Genomic DNA, 17,308 nt, shown 5'->3' with positions numbered 1-17,308 from the left:
TAATAATAAGGTGGCCATTATTCAGCACTTGCGTCTTCACCGGATGTGAAATAACAGCTTGCATATTATTTGCATCATGCAATATTTGTGTAATATGACGCGTTGCAGGTGCTTAAAGAACATGCTTTTATCATTACTCAGCAATGGCATCGTCGCCGGAAGTGATTCAGCAAGCTTGCATAATATTTGCACTCTTATGCATTACACAACATATACATCTACATTAAATGTATTACATTGGAATAATAATAATATGAGAAGAATGTATATGTTTAATTTACAAGTGTGCTAGATTAATTTTTTTATAAATTGGTTTAAAGTACAACCATTTACGCCATCAATAATTCCCACATTCCAATTTCCATTTGCTATTACTATTTATCAATTCAATTACCAGTACATTAGAATCTTAATATTTTTTATCAATTCCTCAACAATTGGCTTAAAGTACAACCAGTTTCAGGACATCCATTGGATAGCTGGCCATTATTCAGCACTTGCGTCTTCACCGGATGTGAATTTAACAGCTTGCATATTATTTGCATCATGCAATATTTATCTACGTTGATTTATCTGCTACAATTACTGCTCTAAATCATAATAATGTCACATTCTGATGAATTTAATGTTGGTAATAATGTATTAAATACGCTAAACAAACCACTCAAAATGTATTACATTGGAATAATATTAGAAGAATGTATGTGTTTAATTTACAAATGTGCTAGATTAATTTTTTTTTATAAATTGGTTTAAAGTACAACCATTTACGCCATCAATAATTCCCACATTCCAATTTCCATTTGCCATTACTATTTATCAATTCAATTACCAGTACATTAGAATCTTAATATTTTTTATCAATTACTCAACAATTGGCTTAAAGTACATTTTTACCCCCCTCCCCCATTTCCAACTTCAATTACATATTTATAACGTCACTTCAGCCACATCCTGTTTAATTTACAAGTGTGCTAGATTAATTTTTTATCCATTTATGTCCCACGTTCCAACACCCATTCCCCAATCAATTAAATTACCATTACATTAGAATCTTAAGAAAAAGAATGTATGTGTTTAAGTGTGATAGATTAATTCTTCGCCGGATGTGTAATATTTGCACACATAGCAGTTTTCAAACATGTATGAACTAGAACAATTGCCGGATATGACTCAGCACACATAGCAACATTGATGAGATAAACATGTATGAACTTGTCATGCAATTACATACCTGCACGTCACACTTTAACCTTGACGTAATTTAAGTTACGCCCCTTTCCTACGTCATAATTTCCACATTGAGGAGATAAACATCATACCCACATTACGTCACACTTTAACCTTGACGTAATTTAAGTTACGCCCCTTTCCTACGTCATAATTCCCACATTGAGGAGATAAACTTGTCATGCCATTACATACCCGCACGTCACACTTTAACCTTGACGTAATTTAAGTTACGCCCCTTTCCTACGTCATAATTTCCACATTGAGGAGATAAACATGTCATGCCATTACATGCATTACGTCACACTTTAACCTTGATCTCTTAGATTGCCATTTATGACGTTACGCCCCTTTCCTACGTCATAATTTAAGCCCCCCACCCCCTCCGTGACGTCATAATTTAAGCCCCGCCCATGACGCAATAATTTGGCCACGCCCAGTATGACGTAATACTTTGGCCACGCCCACAATGACGTCACTTGCCACGCCCACTTCTGACGTCACATGGGAGCCATTTGGGAGCCAGTGGTTCCCACCATTTGTATTCTACTGTTATCATTAATCATCAGATTCAGATGTTCCAGTTTGACGTGTATTTGAGTCGCACAGTAAGCTCTCAAAAAATGGCATATCAGCTGGTGGCACATACTGACATGCCAACTTCATAGTATCTTTAACTTGGCTGCTTTTATCTAGAGATGTTCTGAATATATTTTTTGATATATGAGGGAAGAAGGGCCATTCTTGTACATAATAAGAAAGTCAAAAAATAAAGTTGCATTCAATGATTCACTACACCGAACAACGTGCTTATATCGCATGTTATACTGAAATAATTTGTAAGTAGAAATCATGAACTTGACATTTCTAGTGTTATTTAGTAGTTCCTTGTAGCGGCTTTGGTAAGACTCACTGAAATTCTTCAGCAATATAGACTTACTGGAATGACTTCCAACTTTTTGGAGCTGTCTTTGACGACTTTATACCAGTCCTGCGGAACATATCATTTTTCCTCTTCTGTGATTCAACAAGTCCAAATGAGCGATCACAGGGGAGAAAACTGTGACTCAGCTCTGAAAACATGTGTATGATGGTCTGAAATCTGCTTTGCTGCACCAATGTGAATAAATATTGCATAATAGTATGGTTTTTATTTTGTGCTGCACAGTTGTCTGAAAACATGACAAAGATGACTTCTCTTTCAACTGTAAATAGAAGAGGTCAGCTTTCCTAAGATGTAAATCTTTCTGAATTATAATTCTTTGAGATTATAACATCTTCTTCTCTGAGATATAATATTTTTGGCAAGTGTCACTACGTGGCTTACCAAAGGATACATTACCCGTACTAAAATTTGTAGTGAAGAATCTATAGTAGAAGTCATAGCTCACTTTATACTTTACCTCCAGCAAAGGCAGTTTTACACACTATCATTTCATATGAAACCAGACGAAACTATAATAATAATAATAATAATAATAATAATAATAATAATAATAATAATAATAATAGCAATAATAATAATAATAATAATAATAATAATAATAATAATAATAATAATACTTCAGTATGATTTATTATCATTCCATGCAGACATTAGTTTTTACTTTTCAATTAGTATTATGAATTATATTGTATAATTTAACCTGTTTGCATTTAATTATTTTGCTTACCTTATATAAATATGTGTGCGCACGAGGAATGCCACCTCCACTTTAAACACGGCGTCGTTGGACATCACGAACAGTTACAAGGCCACCCAAATATTCATCTTGCGTTTCTTTATTCTTCATGTCACTAAATGATTTCAGTATGTCCTTTTGCATTTGGATATCAAGTTTCTGGTAACATTGGCGGTTGCATTTACAGTCGGATTCAGAAACACGAACAGGAAAATTCTTGCCTTTCTTGTTCACGTATGATTTACCTGCATTTCTAGTTCCTTTCTTGTATTTGAGAGCCACCGTTTTGGATTACGTTTTATTTTCTTTTTCAATGAATCTATACTGGATGTTTCATCACTAGACACACTTTCATTTGGATTAGGCCTATATTCACTCTCAAAAGCAGAAAAATCACTCTCACTAGTCTCCATTTTGACTACTAATGTGCTACGAATATAATACTGACAACAATGGATTAATATTAACCTTCTTATTTGTCTTTTAAACTGTGATAATAGTGCTGCTTCCTATTGACAATAAAGTAAGATTTTGGTGAAACAACAAGGTGGCTCCTGGAGCTGCCTGCTTTTACCGCCAAACAATGAACATGTACAGAAAGAGGCAGGTCCAAAATGCATTATAACTGTGACTGTAATTCTTGGAACTACCTGGTTCTTCGACCAACGATAGAGCGTATTTTTTTTTCTTCCTCTCTACATAAATAGCTCAAAAATGGAAAAGATTGGAGCTGCCTGGTTTTTTCCCCAAACCCCTTAATTATTCCTGTTTATTTTTTATTTCATCGTCCTTAATTAAAACTTTTCTTGTTTATTTCATCATCCCTAATTAAAACTTTTCTAACATTTGTTTATATTATTTAGGTTATGTTATAGCTTCTGCTATATGATATTATGGATAGTCACGTATCAGAGATTGTTTAATATTAAGATTTATTGAAAATCATCTGTCAAGTGACGTATATTACTGGGATCCGGATAATTGAAGTGGAATGCAATAAAAATGAAACTGAATCAACAAAGGCTTCTTGACTAATAACCGTCCACAGAGTTCAATGAAGATTCCATAGTTGGCATAACTGATAACAAGAAAACAGCTAATCATAACACACTACTGCCATCTAGCGTAATATTTGTAATGTTGAGATGGTACAGTAATACATTTGAAGACAGTTGTATTTTCGTAAGTCAATTAATATTTTATTGTATTGGAGTACTTCGTTACTTCTGATCTTTATAATATACTTTCTTCTAATCGCGTGATAGTCAATTAAATCCCATTCGAGTTTCGATTTTCTCTAGATAAATCAAAACCCCTAGTGAGATTACTGTTGATAAAACATTAAAGAGCTAGACATAGGATGAAAAGTTACTAAAATGAGTTTTAGGTGTTTAAAGACATTAAAAAATTGAATGTGGAAAACAAAGAGAAAGAGAGATATCAACAAGATCATACAGTTAGTAACTGTAAAGGAAATGCACATAGACTAACTAATAAAATTAATACTGGGTATGTAGATATTTAAACATTTATGTGTTCTGTTGTGCTTCTCCAAATTTTAACATGAGCGACGATAAATTTTGCCTAGAGCGCTCTCACTCAGCGACAGGAGTTCCTTACGTGTCGAAAATTTAAGACAGTAGATGCTCAGTTTGACTGACCTTCTTTCAGGAAGATTTTATCGCCGTTAAAATCAGTTGTCCTCGGTCGGGTTTGAACTCGTGAACTACCGACCCATTGACAACTATGATAAAGCCTAGACTGCCGAGGACGCCTCTTATGGGTGTAAGTTGTATAAATACATGACGAGCGATTGGTGCTTGATAACGCATTTTATCGCGGTTTACATATTTTTAGGTTTATTTATTTAATTTATTGATTTATGAATTTATTTATTTATTTATTCTGGTGGAGTTAAAACCATGAGACTTCTCTTCCATACCACCAAAAAATGTAGTTTAGCTGTAAGAGAAAATGTAGATATACAGTAAATTAAGGGTTCAGAGCCATAGTGGGCCAATCGCCATTTATTAAAATGGAGAAAACAAGGGTTAAAATTAAGTGATTATCATAATTTAACGAAACATAGAGCAAGTAACTTATTATAAAGTATGCACATTGAAGCTAAATGATATGTCAATCTCCATTAAACTATGGTATTTACTTAACTTTAACCCTTGCTTTCTCCGGTTTTAATAAATGGCGCTTGGCCCACTGTGGCTCTGAACCCTTCAAATGCAAGTTAGTCTAATATAATAAGTCGCGACAAAATGAAAAAAATATAAAAAAGCAATCGCGCATACATGTAGAAATTCAAAATAGTATTGTAATACAAATTAGTCTAACATATTAATGAATAACACAATGAAAATAAAACATATATAACAGCTACAGACACAAGCATAGCAGAAACACTCAGCTTCAGTGTAATGGATCAAAGGAAGATAGACTGTTCTATTCTGGCACAAGGACAAGAAAAAAGGTTTAATCTAAAACAAGGAAATGGTAACTAAAATACTAAAGATAAAATATGTGGCAACTTCTTAGTACCGGATTGCATTAGATAAAACTTAATTCTCTAGTTTAATTTTAAACTGTGACAAGTGTTCGGCAATTCCTGACGTCACTAGTTCAAGGGCGAAGGCAATGTTACAGTATAGGAAGACACAGGAAAGTTCTGTGACAAGGAATAGAAAGAAGATATTGATGCTCATTTCATAAAGTAGTGAGGAACTTACTGAAAGCGTGAAGACAGATAATTTGGAGAATACTCGTAATTATGTAAAATTTTGTTTCATTATCGAGTCTTGAAATTAAACTAAATTCTGTTCAAACAAGACTTAGTGAGACAGCAGGGAACGTTGAAGATTATTTTATTTACAAAAATAGAAATGTTGTAAATTTTCATTACAATGAGATTATTACTATTTATGACAGTATTATGAATTTTGGCGATTTTTCAAGAATAAGAGGTAACTTTAATTCTTCATATTTTCTACACAGTCTTAAAAATTTTGGTACTAGCCTGCCATAACTTCATCGAAGATGTTATGTGTGCCCACCATTTTGTGCTTGTACAAATATAACCTCTCTTCAATTCTATATACGAGGCGCATCCAGAAAGTAAGTTTCCCGATTTTTTCCCCTTGAAAGTAAACGTAATTAGTCGTGTCAATTGGCATGCGTAACAGATCTATGACGCATCAATCATATGCCAACCGGACAGGTCCCGCCTGGTGCCAGTAGCGTGGCAGCAGTGGTCCGAAATGGAAGCTCTTATTCCTTCTCCCGCCACCTCCGAGGTTCGGTCAGTGATAAAGTTCTTTAATGCACAAAGCATTGCGCCAATTGAAATTCATCGGCAGCTCTGTCAGGTCTATGGGCCGAACATCATGAATAAGCAGATGGTGCGTCGCTGGTGTAGGCAGTTTTCCGAAGGTCGTCAAAGTGTCCACGATGAAGAGCGCAGTGGGCGACCGTCCCTCATCAATGATGATCGTGTTGAGCTGGTGCGGCAGTGCATCATGGAGAACCGTCGCTTCACGATTATGGAGCTGAGCAGCCATTTTCCGCAGATATCGCGATCCTTGTTGTTGCATGAGATTGTCACTAAGCACCTGCTGTTCAAAAAAGTGTGTGCCAGGTGGGTACCGAAAAACCTGACACCCGAACACAAAATGCAACGTTTAGGAGCAGCACTGACATTTCTACAACGGTATCTCGATGACGGCGACGAGTTCCTCGACAGGATCATCACGGGCGATGAGACTTGGATTTCGCACTTCACCCAGAAACCAAGCAGCAGTGAATGCATTGGCGGCATAGTGGATCTCCGGTCAGGACGAAATTCAAACAGACGCTGTCGGTACGGAAAGTGATGTGCACGGTGTCCTGGAACAGGAAGGGCATTCTGCTCATTGACTTCCTTCCAAGAGGCGAAACAGTGAACGCTGACCGTTACTGTGAAACACTGCGAAAATTGCGACGTGCCATTGAAAACAAGAGGCGTGGAATGCTTACTGCAGGTGTTGTGCTCATCCATGACAATGCTCGTCCACATAGGGCTCGGCGCACAGCAGCTGTTTTGACGGAATTTGGCTGGGAGTTGTTTGATCACCCACCCTACTGTCCTGATCTTGCTCCCAGCGATTTTCACGTTTTCTTGCACCTCAAGAAATTCCTGTCCTCCGGTGAGCGTTTTGGCAACGACGAAGAGCTGAAGACGTCTGTCACACGCTGGTTCCATTCACAGGCGGCAGAGTTCTACAACAGAGGGATACAAAAGTTGATCCCACGATACGACAAGTGTCTCAATTCTGATGGTGGCTATGTTGAAAAATAGCTGAAACATTGCTGTACCTGTTGCCAATAAATGTTTTCCTGAAAATGTGTGTTCTTTAAAAAAAAATAGGGAAACTTACTTTCTGGATGCGCCTCGTATATCAGCTCTGAGTTGGTGTTGTGGAATATCTGCTACAGTGTGTGGGATGAAGTCCGTGAACACTTATCAATCTTCGTAGGTTAGCTGAAGAGCACTTTTCCTTCAGGTAGCCCCACAACCAATTCTGCTGGATTACTATCTGGCGATCTGGCAGGTCAAGTTACAGGAAAATGTCTGATGATAAAACCATCATCAGAACGAAGAGAAACAAACAAACTCATTGTCATTGTGATGTGTAAAACCCCATTTCTCGTAAAAGACAATATCAGAATTTCTAAGACAAATGCTTTGCCAAAAAGTCAAGTAGCACCAATAATGCCAATTTTCGTTCACCAGAGGCTTGACGAACATCCTCATTGACTTTTAAAAGTGTTGCAGTCGTACTATGTCCAGTTCTGAATCCTGACTGTTAATTTATTCTTCAGATAAGCAATGTTCGATCAGATATTTCGCCAGCTGTTTGTGTACCTATAAAAATATTTATTATCTTTAAAAAATTTATTATCTTTCAAATAATTGAATAAATGAATAATCACTGTCATCAAACTATATTTATGCATATCTTAATTATAGATAATATCACGTCAAATTTTTCCATCTTTCCAAATACTAACATTAGTCGACCTTCACACAAGTTCATCGAAAGCACATACGTAAGTTTTTCAACTTTAACCCGAAATTCAAATTGTAAATATACACTTTAAATTTCTCCCTTTTCAAATTATATAATGAACTTTTCACTTTAATTCTTTTACATTCATAATATCCTTGAACATTCAATTTTAGTTCAATTATGCTTTTAGTATGTGCATTCCAGTGACTACGAATCAAAATGACCATCAAACTTGGTATACCTTAAAATATATCAATATGAATGAATACTGCACTCATTCCACACGTACATAATACGTAAGTTTTTAATTTAAATTATTTAATTCAATTGAATGGATACAACATTATGAAAGACTTTGGAAAAAGGAGGAAATTAAAGGAAAAGAGAACAACGAGGGAGAAATAAAAGTGGAAAATATTGATGTAATAGATATAAATGAATATGAAATGGCTCTGAAAACTGCTAAGAACAGGAAAGCAACGGGATTAGATAATATGAATATGGAGTTAATAAAATATAGTGGAATATTGTGTAAATTACGAATACTGCACTTAATTAATAGATGTTGGCAGAACTATGAGATTCCAAATACCTGGAAAACAGTAATTGTAAAGAATATATTTAAAAGAGGAGACCGGGGGAATTGTGAAAACTATAGAGGGATTAGCTTAATGAATACTGGTTATAAGATATATACGAAAATAATAAATAATAGAATGAGAAATATAACAGAAGTAATAATAAATGAAAATCAAAGTGGATTTAGAAAGGGCAGGTCGTGTATAGACAATGTATTTACGCTGAAACAACTCATAGAGAAGAGAAGAGAAAAGAACTTAGAAACTCATATAGGATTTATAGATTTGGATAACACCTTCGATCGAGTTAACAGACAAAAATTATGGGAAATATTACTAATGAAAGGATATCCACTGTGCCTTGTTGAAACAATAAAGAAATTATATGAAGATACAAATATAATAATTATAGACACCGGATCCAGAAGAACAGATACAATTAAAACAAACACTGGGTTACGACAAGGGTGCAGTTTATCGCCCACTTTATTTAGTATATATATATATATATATATATATATATATATATATATATATATATATATGTAATTTGAACTGGTAATGGAAATTACAGGAAAACGGCTGAACGGATTTTAATAAATGGCCCCTCATTTTGAAGCTTGGAACCCAACGTTTTTCGGAAAAGTAGTAGTTTTCAGTGAAATGTCAATTTTCCTACATAATTTTCCTATTTTCCAAAATCCATCTGTTGTCAGTTTTGAGATCTAATTTTATTGAATCACGGCCGACTTGATTGAATTTCAGAACAAAACACACATTACAATAAACAATAGGCTATTACACGAAGGCCATGACCTGCAGGATTGCCGACATATTTAGAGCTCAATTCAACTGATTCTGCAGTGTATAATTTTCTGAGTACAGCTGTGTATTGGATATTCAAATCTACGAAACTTGAGGTGGTTTGATGACATTGTTACCATTAGAAATTAAATATTATTATAGTTAATATCATGATGCGTCTATTTTTCATTAATTGTACATAATATTGATGCTATATTAATGACATGAAAGTGAAACGTTTTGAGGTTATGGAAGTAAATGTAGAGACTATCTTAATTTAGATCTTCATTTCTATTATTTACTGAGTGGCTGCTATATATAACTACAAAACTTAAGTAAGATAATAATATTATTATTAAAAATCAAATATTTTTATACTTCTTAACCCAGTGGGGTTGGGTCTTTTTCCATATACTTAATGCCGGTGTAGTGTAGATATTGATATGTGTCATTGTCTTCAGTATTGGCTCGAGAGAGCGCAAAAATTACAGTTCCTAAGGAAATATCAAAAGGTATTACTTACTGATAAAATAAGAGGCCTAAAAAATTTTGTAGTCTGCAGATAATTTCAGCAAGATCTTTTAGTAGGATAAAATGATTTTACGCTCTACATTTCAAGTTCTACATGCAGCAGCTATACGAAAATGCTATTGTTCGAAAGCTTAGCAAACCTGACATTTTTTTAACTTTTGTCTACAATCCACAATGACCTGAAATAGGTACTGCTATCGTCCTGACATTGATACTTGCGTTTTCGCGTTGAAACTCAAAAACTGAAGTTGGATAGGTTCAAGAAAAAGTATTTGGCCTAAAAAAATCCATTCAGAGGGAGTATGTTTCATTATTATGGAATCAAATAACTATCGAAAAGACAAGTATTCTTCATTGAAAATAAATCTGAAAAATATTTATTTGAACGTCTAACGAACTTAGTTTGCAGCAGCATTTGCTGCACAAGCCACTAGTATATTTTAAATAAATGGAAAGTTTTAGTGAATCCAGGAATAAGAATAGATAATAAAGTATATATAAATAATATTTTATTTGCAGATGATTTAATCATAATACAGAAAAATGGAGATGACTTACAGAAATCTTTATATGAATTAAATAAAATATATAAATTATATGATCTAAAGATATCAGTAAAAAACAAAGACAATGGCATTTAAAGGAAAATATCCAGTGAGATCCAAAATTATTTTAGAAAATCAAAGTATAGAACAGGTGTCTAGTTTCAAATATTTGGGCTGTGATATTAGTTACAATACGGAAAGAGATATTGATTCTAAAATAAATACATTTCAGACGGTATGTGGAACAATACAGAGAACGTTAAAAAATAAAGTTAGAAAAGAAACTAAAGTAAAAATGTATAAAGTTATGGCAGTTCCCACAATATTGTATGGATGTGAAACTTGGGCTCCAACGAAAAAACAGAAAGATAGAATACAAACGGCGGAGATGAGATTCCACAGACAAGTTAAAGGATGTACAAAACTAGATAGAATTAGAAATGAGGTTATAAGAGAAGAATTAAAAGTACAGCCTTTATTGGATAAAGTCACGAATTATAGACAAAAGTGGATTGAACACATGAATGGAATGAGTAAGGAGAGATGTCCATTGTTAGCAAGAAATTATCAAGCAAGAGGAAGGCGTGACGTCGGGAGACCTAGAAAACCTTGGGCTGATGAATTATGAAGTTGGAACGGGCAATTGCCTAATCCTTGGAGTGATGATGATGATGATGATGATGATGAAACATCACATATGTAAATAATTCATATTTAATTACATTTTCTTTAAGAATTATTACAATAGGATACGAAAGATTGTCAATTATATTATTAACATATCTTGATTTAATCATTAAATTTATTCAAACACATATATGTCACAGAAGTCAAGAATCACCCGATGAACAGTCATACATAGAAGATTTCAACAAATGTATTGCATAAGACATACACTATTACAACATTATAAATTTTAATTATAACATCAGTAATATTTGCATAATATCACGTTGAATTTCTCACACAGACATAAGTACAAATATTTTACATATTATCAATTTTAACAATATATATATATATATATATATATATATATATATATATATATATAGATTCAACAAACACAAAATATGTAACATGAGTTCTATGTAATTTACATTCATATTTTATATTTTTTATATCTTACTTTTCGGCAAGTCGGCGAAACTATACACAAATCAGTCAAATTGAGCATTTTTACACCAATATCAGATTCTTATTACATACTAGCCGTACCCGTGCGCTCCGCTGCACCTGTTAGAAATAAATATAAAATAATTACATAATTAAAATAGGACGTTTGATCCAGGGAACATTCGTGTTTGTTAGAAGGATAAATCGTTTAATATGTTACTTAATTGAAATTGTATTTAAATAATTAAATTGCGATCATTTTGGTTCAGAGAGCACTCATTTGGTGCAATGACAATTCCTTTAACATGTTTCTTATTTGTTATTACACGCAACAATAGTTTAATGAAGATTGACATATCATTTAGTTTTAATGTGTAAACTTTATATTACTTGCTATATGGTTCCATTGAATTATGGTAATAACTTAATTTTAACCCTTGTTTTGTATGTCTTCAGTAAATGGCGCTTGGCCCACTATGGTTCTGAAACCTTCAAATAACTTAAATAGTGATACAGCATAAACAGTGATATGTAATTATATTTCTTTCTTTCGAAAATGTAAGAATTCACGATCTCCTATGTACCATTGCCATGGAATGAATAAATGAGTTTTTTCTTCCTACTCAAAAATTTTATATTTTGCACATGGGAATTACTGCAGGAACAATAACGCTATAATCTGAGGCGGCGGTGAAAACGTATTGTATTGTTATTTTAAAAGTCTATTAGACCTACCAAATTTTGCATAGAATAAAACTGATCGGAAGTCATTTTTAAAGAAACTTTTGTTATGTAACATTTTTCACAAAAAAGCAATAATAAGCGAGATATTTCGATTTAATTCAAGCCCCGTTATATGAAGTATTTTGAATGCCATATAGCCTAAAATCTAAATTACAACGAACTTAATTTATATTTCAATTTTCATCGAAATTCGTTCAGCTATTATCGCGTGAAAAGGTAACAAACATCCAGACAGACAGACAAACAAACAAAAATGTTAAAAAAGCGATTTTCGGTCTCAGGATGAATAATTATACATGTTAACACCAATTATTTTTGGAAAAGCGAAAATTAGCAGAAAATTTTCGGCTACATATTTATTATTAGAATATATATTATATTATATTATATTATATTATATTATATTATATTATATTATATTATATTATACAAAAAGTGCGTTGATAACGGATATACTCCGATAAGACAGTTTTTAATTTGTTGTGGGGGCTCTTGAATCTCAGAAGCAACAACTTTTACAACAGCGTAACATAATCTGCTTGGCTCATTACCCAATTTTTTTTTTGCATTGCATTTATTGCATATATAGTCTATTTTATGTATTTTAACACGATTCGATTGAGCATAGTTAAAATTTGAATTATAAAATAATGGATTGCTAAGCTAACGTACTATTACTGCATACTAAATCAATACACTCTCGTTGTTCGTTAATTCTCTGAGATTAAAATGAGTGTGTACATAAATATTATTTTAAGAAATACAGAAAACGAATGTACAAAAAAGCCTATCAAATTTTCTAAGCATAGGAAGCTATTTTAATCTTACCTGTCCTCGATTTACTAAGAAGTTACTGTAATAACATTGTAGCAGTATGTCCATCTAGAGCAGTGATGTCAAAGAAAGAGCTCATAACGGACGTTCGATTCCTTCCCGTGCTTAAGTGCTGGAGTGGGATGCCGTAAACACAGATAAGAGCAAGACACAGGGGCGGACAAAGTGAATTATTTTCACACGCCTAGACTTGAACGGAGCAGTATATACCGCACGCACTGGAGATAAGCGAGCGTTGGGTGTCACTTAACCCCTGTGTTTATGAAAACTTGTGATAAAGCTATCCTAGCTATGCGCTATTAGACGAAACATCACATGTTTTGTCTCCTGGCCTTGGTTGTCTCTGCTAGCTCCCGCCTCACAGCCAGCTGGTTAGTTCACGCGCGTACTATTTATTTTCTTTATTTGATATTTTCAATACTTTATTTTCAACGGTGCACCAGTAAAAAATATGTTTATTTGTACTTTCAATGCGGAATCTAACCATATAATTTAAAAATATTTTTCCGTGGGCAAAGGCGTCTTAATGAAGAAAAATCTAAATTCCTCCATTTCCATAAAAAGTAAGAAAAACTGTTTACATGTCAATATAAAGTTTAATTTCTCAGCATCAAAATAAACCATGATTTTGATCATTGGGTGAAAGGGTTTCGGAGCCACAACAGTTTAAAGTTGCTAATTTTGTGAAAATACGATAAATTAAAATATTTTTAATTTAAACACTATTAAGTTCTGATGCCTCAAACTTTGCACAAAGCATTGTATCACAGTTGTCAACGGCCAGAAAAAGTTTCATTGTATTTAAAAAATGCAAGGTCAATTTTCTCTATATTTCGGTCGATTTGAGATGGAATAGCCCATACATTAAATTTGAACACTATTTATTTAGGCCTACAGGACTGTCTTCAATTGAATACCTCTTCAATAACTGTACTTGATTTTTTTGTTATGTAGCCCTATACATCTGTCAATTCAGTTTACGCATTTGGAAATTAGAAGTTTATCACATTAGTATATACACTGAACTTTTGTAAACTTTGTGTTTACAGCACATGTTTATGAATCATTTGTTTTTAATTTGTTATTTGTATTTATTTATGTTGGTGTGCTTGTAATTGGGGATAACTCCCTGTAAGGACTCTCAATAAAGAAATAATAAATTAATTGATACATAGTAAATAATCTAGATATTTGCACTTACGGTAGTCTGTAATGTATGTAATAATTTTAATCGTTCTTCCCCCTCGATATCTCTGTATGTTTGTTCATTGTATGTTGAATAATGTCGCTGTATACTGCTTTTCTTACTAATCGTATGTTGCCCACATATTAAGCACTGTATTATCTCCTTCCTGTTCCTTGCATAGGAACTGCAGTGCTCATTCGACCTGGAACTTGTTATACGATTTCTTCGCTGGTGCATGATTAATGCCAACTGCACACTGTACAACCCTCACTGAAGCTCGTATTCGTAGCTGGCGCGCTCTGCGTGCTCCAGTAGCGCAAGCGTTCTCGTAGCGCATATACGCTCTGATTGACATCACTGATCTAGAGAAACTACACTTTCCAATGGTGAAATAATAATTAATTATACAAATCGGTTAATTTAGCTTCCGATATTACTTCATACAAACACAGAAACATTGTCTGTAGGCTAAGTTTAATAGCTTTCGATTGTTGTTGTCCAAGGCCCCTTTTTCGATTGTTGTTGTCCAAGGCCCCTTATAGACGAAGTCATTTGTTCTTAATTCATTGCACCGTCTTAGATGGCGTTATTTTAATTTTAAAGCTCATTTATCTCATTAAATATCAGTCCTATCAAAATTTTGTAAACAATAAAACTTATCGGAAATCATTTGTAAAGAAACCTTTGTTATGTAACATTTTTCATAAAAATCAATAATAAGCGAGATATTTCGATTTAATTCAGGCCCCCTGATAAGCCCCCTTTTAAATAAAGTAATTTGAATGTCATACAGCCTAAAATCTAAGTTACAACAAACTTAATTTATATTCAAATTTTCATATAAATCGGTTGAGCCATTATCGCGTGAAAAGGTAACAAACATACAGACAGACATACAAACAAAAATTTCAAAAATGCGATTTTCGGTTTCATGGTGGTTAATTATATATGTTAGGACCAGTTATTTTTGGAAAATCGAAAATTACCAGAAAAATTTCGGCTACAGATTTATTATTAGTATAGATAACTCATTATCAGTTATATAAATCATTGTTATCCTTATTGCTGTGAATACCTTATTGGACTTACGTTTTAGATATCGTTGTAACATTTTGAATATCCGACGATGCCGTATAGACGAAAACGTTCATAAATTTTCTTCTGTGAGATGTATTAACAAATAATACAGTAATTTCCAACAAATGATAAATCATATGATTGAGAAACCTTGAAATAAATGTATGATACCTACAATATGTTCTAGAACTTTTGAAACCGTTTTAATTTTGGGAAGTGGACGGATAAGGGATTTTCTCCAGAGAGTTGCATAGGATGAAGTAATAAGTAGACATCGGATTTTTAGGAACTAAAAATTGCAGTTTTAGGCGCCTAAAATAAGCTCAAAATTTGTAAAATTAGGCTCTATTTTAATGAAAATAGGCATTTTAGGCACATCAAGGTATCATACTTATTTCTTTCACTGAAATTTTTAGTTATACACTAAAATACGCACAAAAAAGTATGTTTAAACATTAAAAAAGAATACTATATTATATTTATAAACAGAGCTGCACAAATTTAATATATTCAAACTAATGAAATAATGATTATTGAAATCAAGATTACTCATTTTAAGTTATTGAAATTCAGTTCCATGCTCAGACTTTATTATAATTATCTGCACAGTACACCACCAGAATTTTTTCTAAATTCTCCACAGTTAACCTTTGCCTTTTGTCACTGAGAATCATTTTGAAAGCAGAAAAACTTCTTTCAACCGAAACTGATGTGAGAGGCGCAAATTTTAAATTAGGTACAATAGAAACATCAATACTTACTGGAACATTTACACTTTCCCCCGATATCACTCTTGATACTTTTTCCAACAATGAAAATCCTACATTCTTATTTAATACGTTGTCCCACTTATTTTTAACTTTTTTCCCAGTTTCGCCCAAAGCAGAATGTATGTTCACTTGAGCTTCCTTTACTATTGCTATTTGGCTACAAAGAGATTGTTTTTCACGTTCTAATTGTTCAATGTTTGCAGGTATGAAAGAAAAGTTTGATGTTATGTAGGCAATATCGTTTTTCACCCGTGAGTCATTCAGACAATCTTTCACTGCTTTCACACACGCTGCACTATCAGTTTCAGGTAATTTATCAATAACTGTGACCACTTCTTTAAAATACTTAGAATAATACACCACTGACTAAATCCAGGTTCCCCATCGTGTAACAACCGGCTGAGGTGGGAGTGGGATATCTGGAAAGTTCTCTCTGAATATTGAAATCCTGGATGGGGCTTTACAAAAACATTTTTTTGTGTTAGAAATAAACGAATTGACAAGAGGAAATTCATTCCGGATTGTTTCAGAAACCCTGTGAAGGCCATGTGCTAGACAGGTTACATGCGTGAGGTTAGGATAAAATGTTTTAAGAAGTGGAGCTGCAGCAACCTTGTATGAGGCAGCATCAGTATAAAACAACAGAACTTTAGAATCGTCTATATTACCTGAGTATAAAGACTGTAGGCCTTTATTTACAAAATAAGCAATGGCTTGGCTATTCACTTTCGAAAGTTCCTTAACACATACGAGGTGTGGAATCGAAGGTCCATCAGGACTAAGTTTTCCTACTACCATATTTGCTATATACCTATTCATAGGATCTGAGGTTTCATCCACAGAGACCCATATGTAAGAATCACCTATATCCTCCCGAATGGAAGCTAAAGTTTCATTGTATATTCTGTCTAAGTAATTTTTTCTTAGGGTCGACTCAGATGGGATATTTTGTTTGCAGTATTTTTGTAAAAACTGTCTTAAAACCGGATTTTCAATTGCATTCCAGGGAATGTTAGCAGCAACAAACGCTCTGGTTAAATCAGCATAGAAATTGCTGCTGAGATTGGATGAAGTAGGCTGTGTTAGTAAAGTTTGTTGCAGTTGATTTTTCTGCTGAGCTTTAGCCTTATGAGCCGCTCCTTGCACACGCTGCTTTA

This window comes from Periplaneta americana, chromosome 4 (assembly GCF_040183065.1).
Source record: "Periplaneta americana isolate PAMFEO1 chromosome 4, P.americana_PAMFEO1_priV1, whole genome shotgun sequence".
NCBI lineage: Eukaryota > Metazoa > Arthropoda > Insecta > Blattodea > Blattidae > Periplaneta > Periplaneta americana.
Note: the sequence above shows the minus strand (reverse complement) of the source record.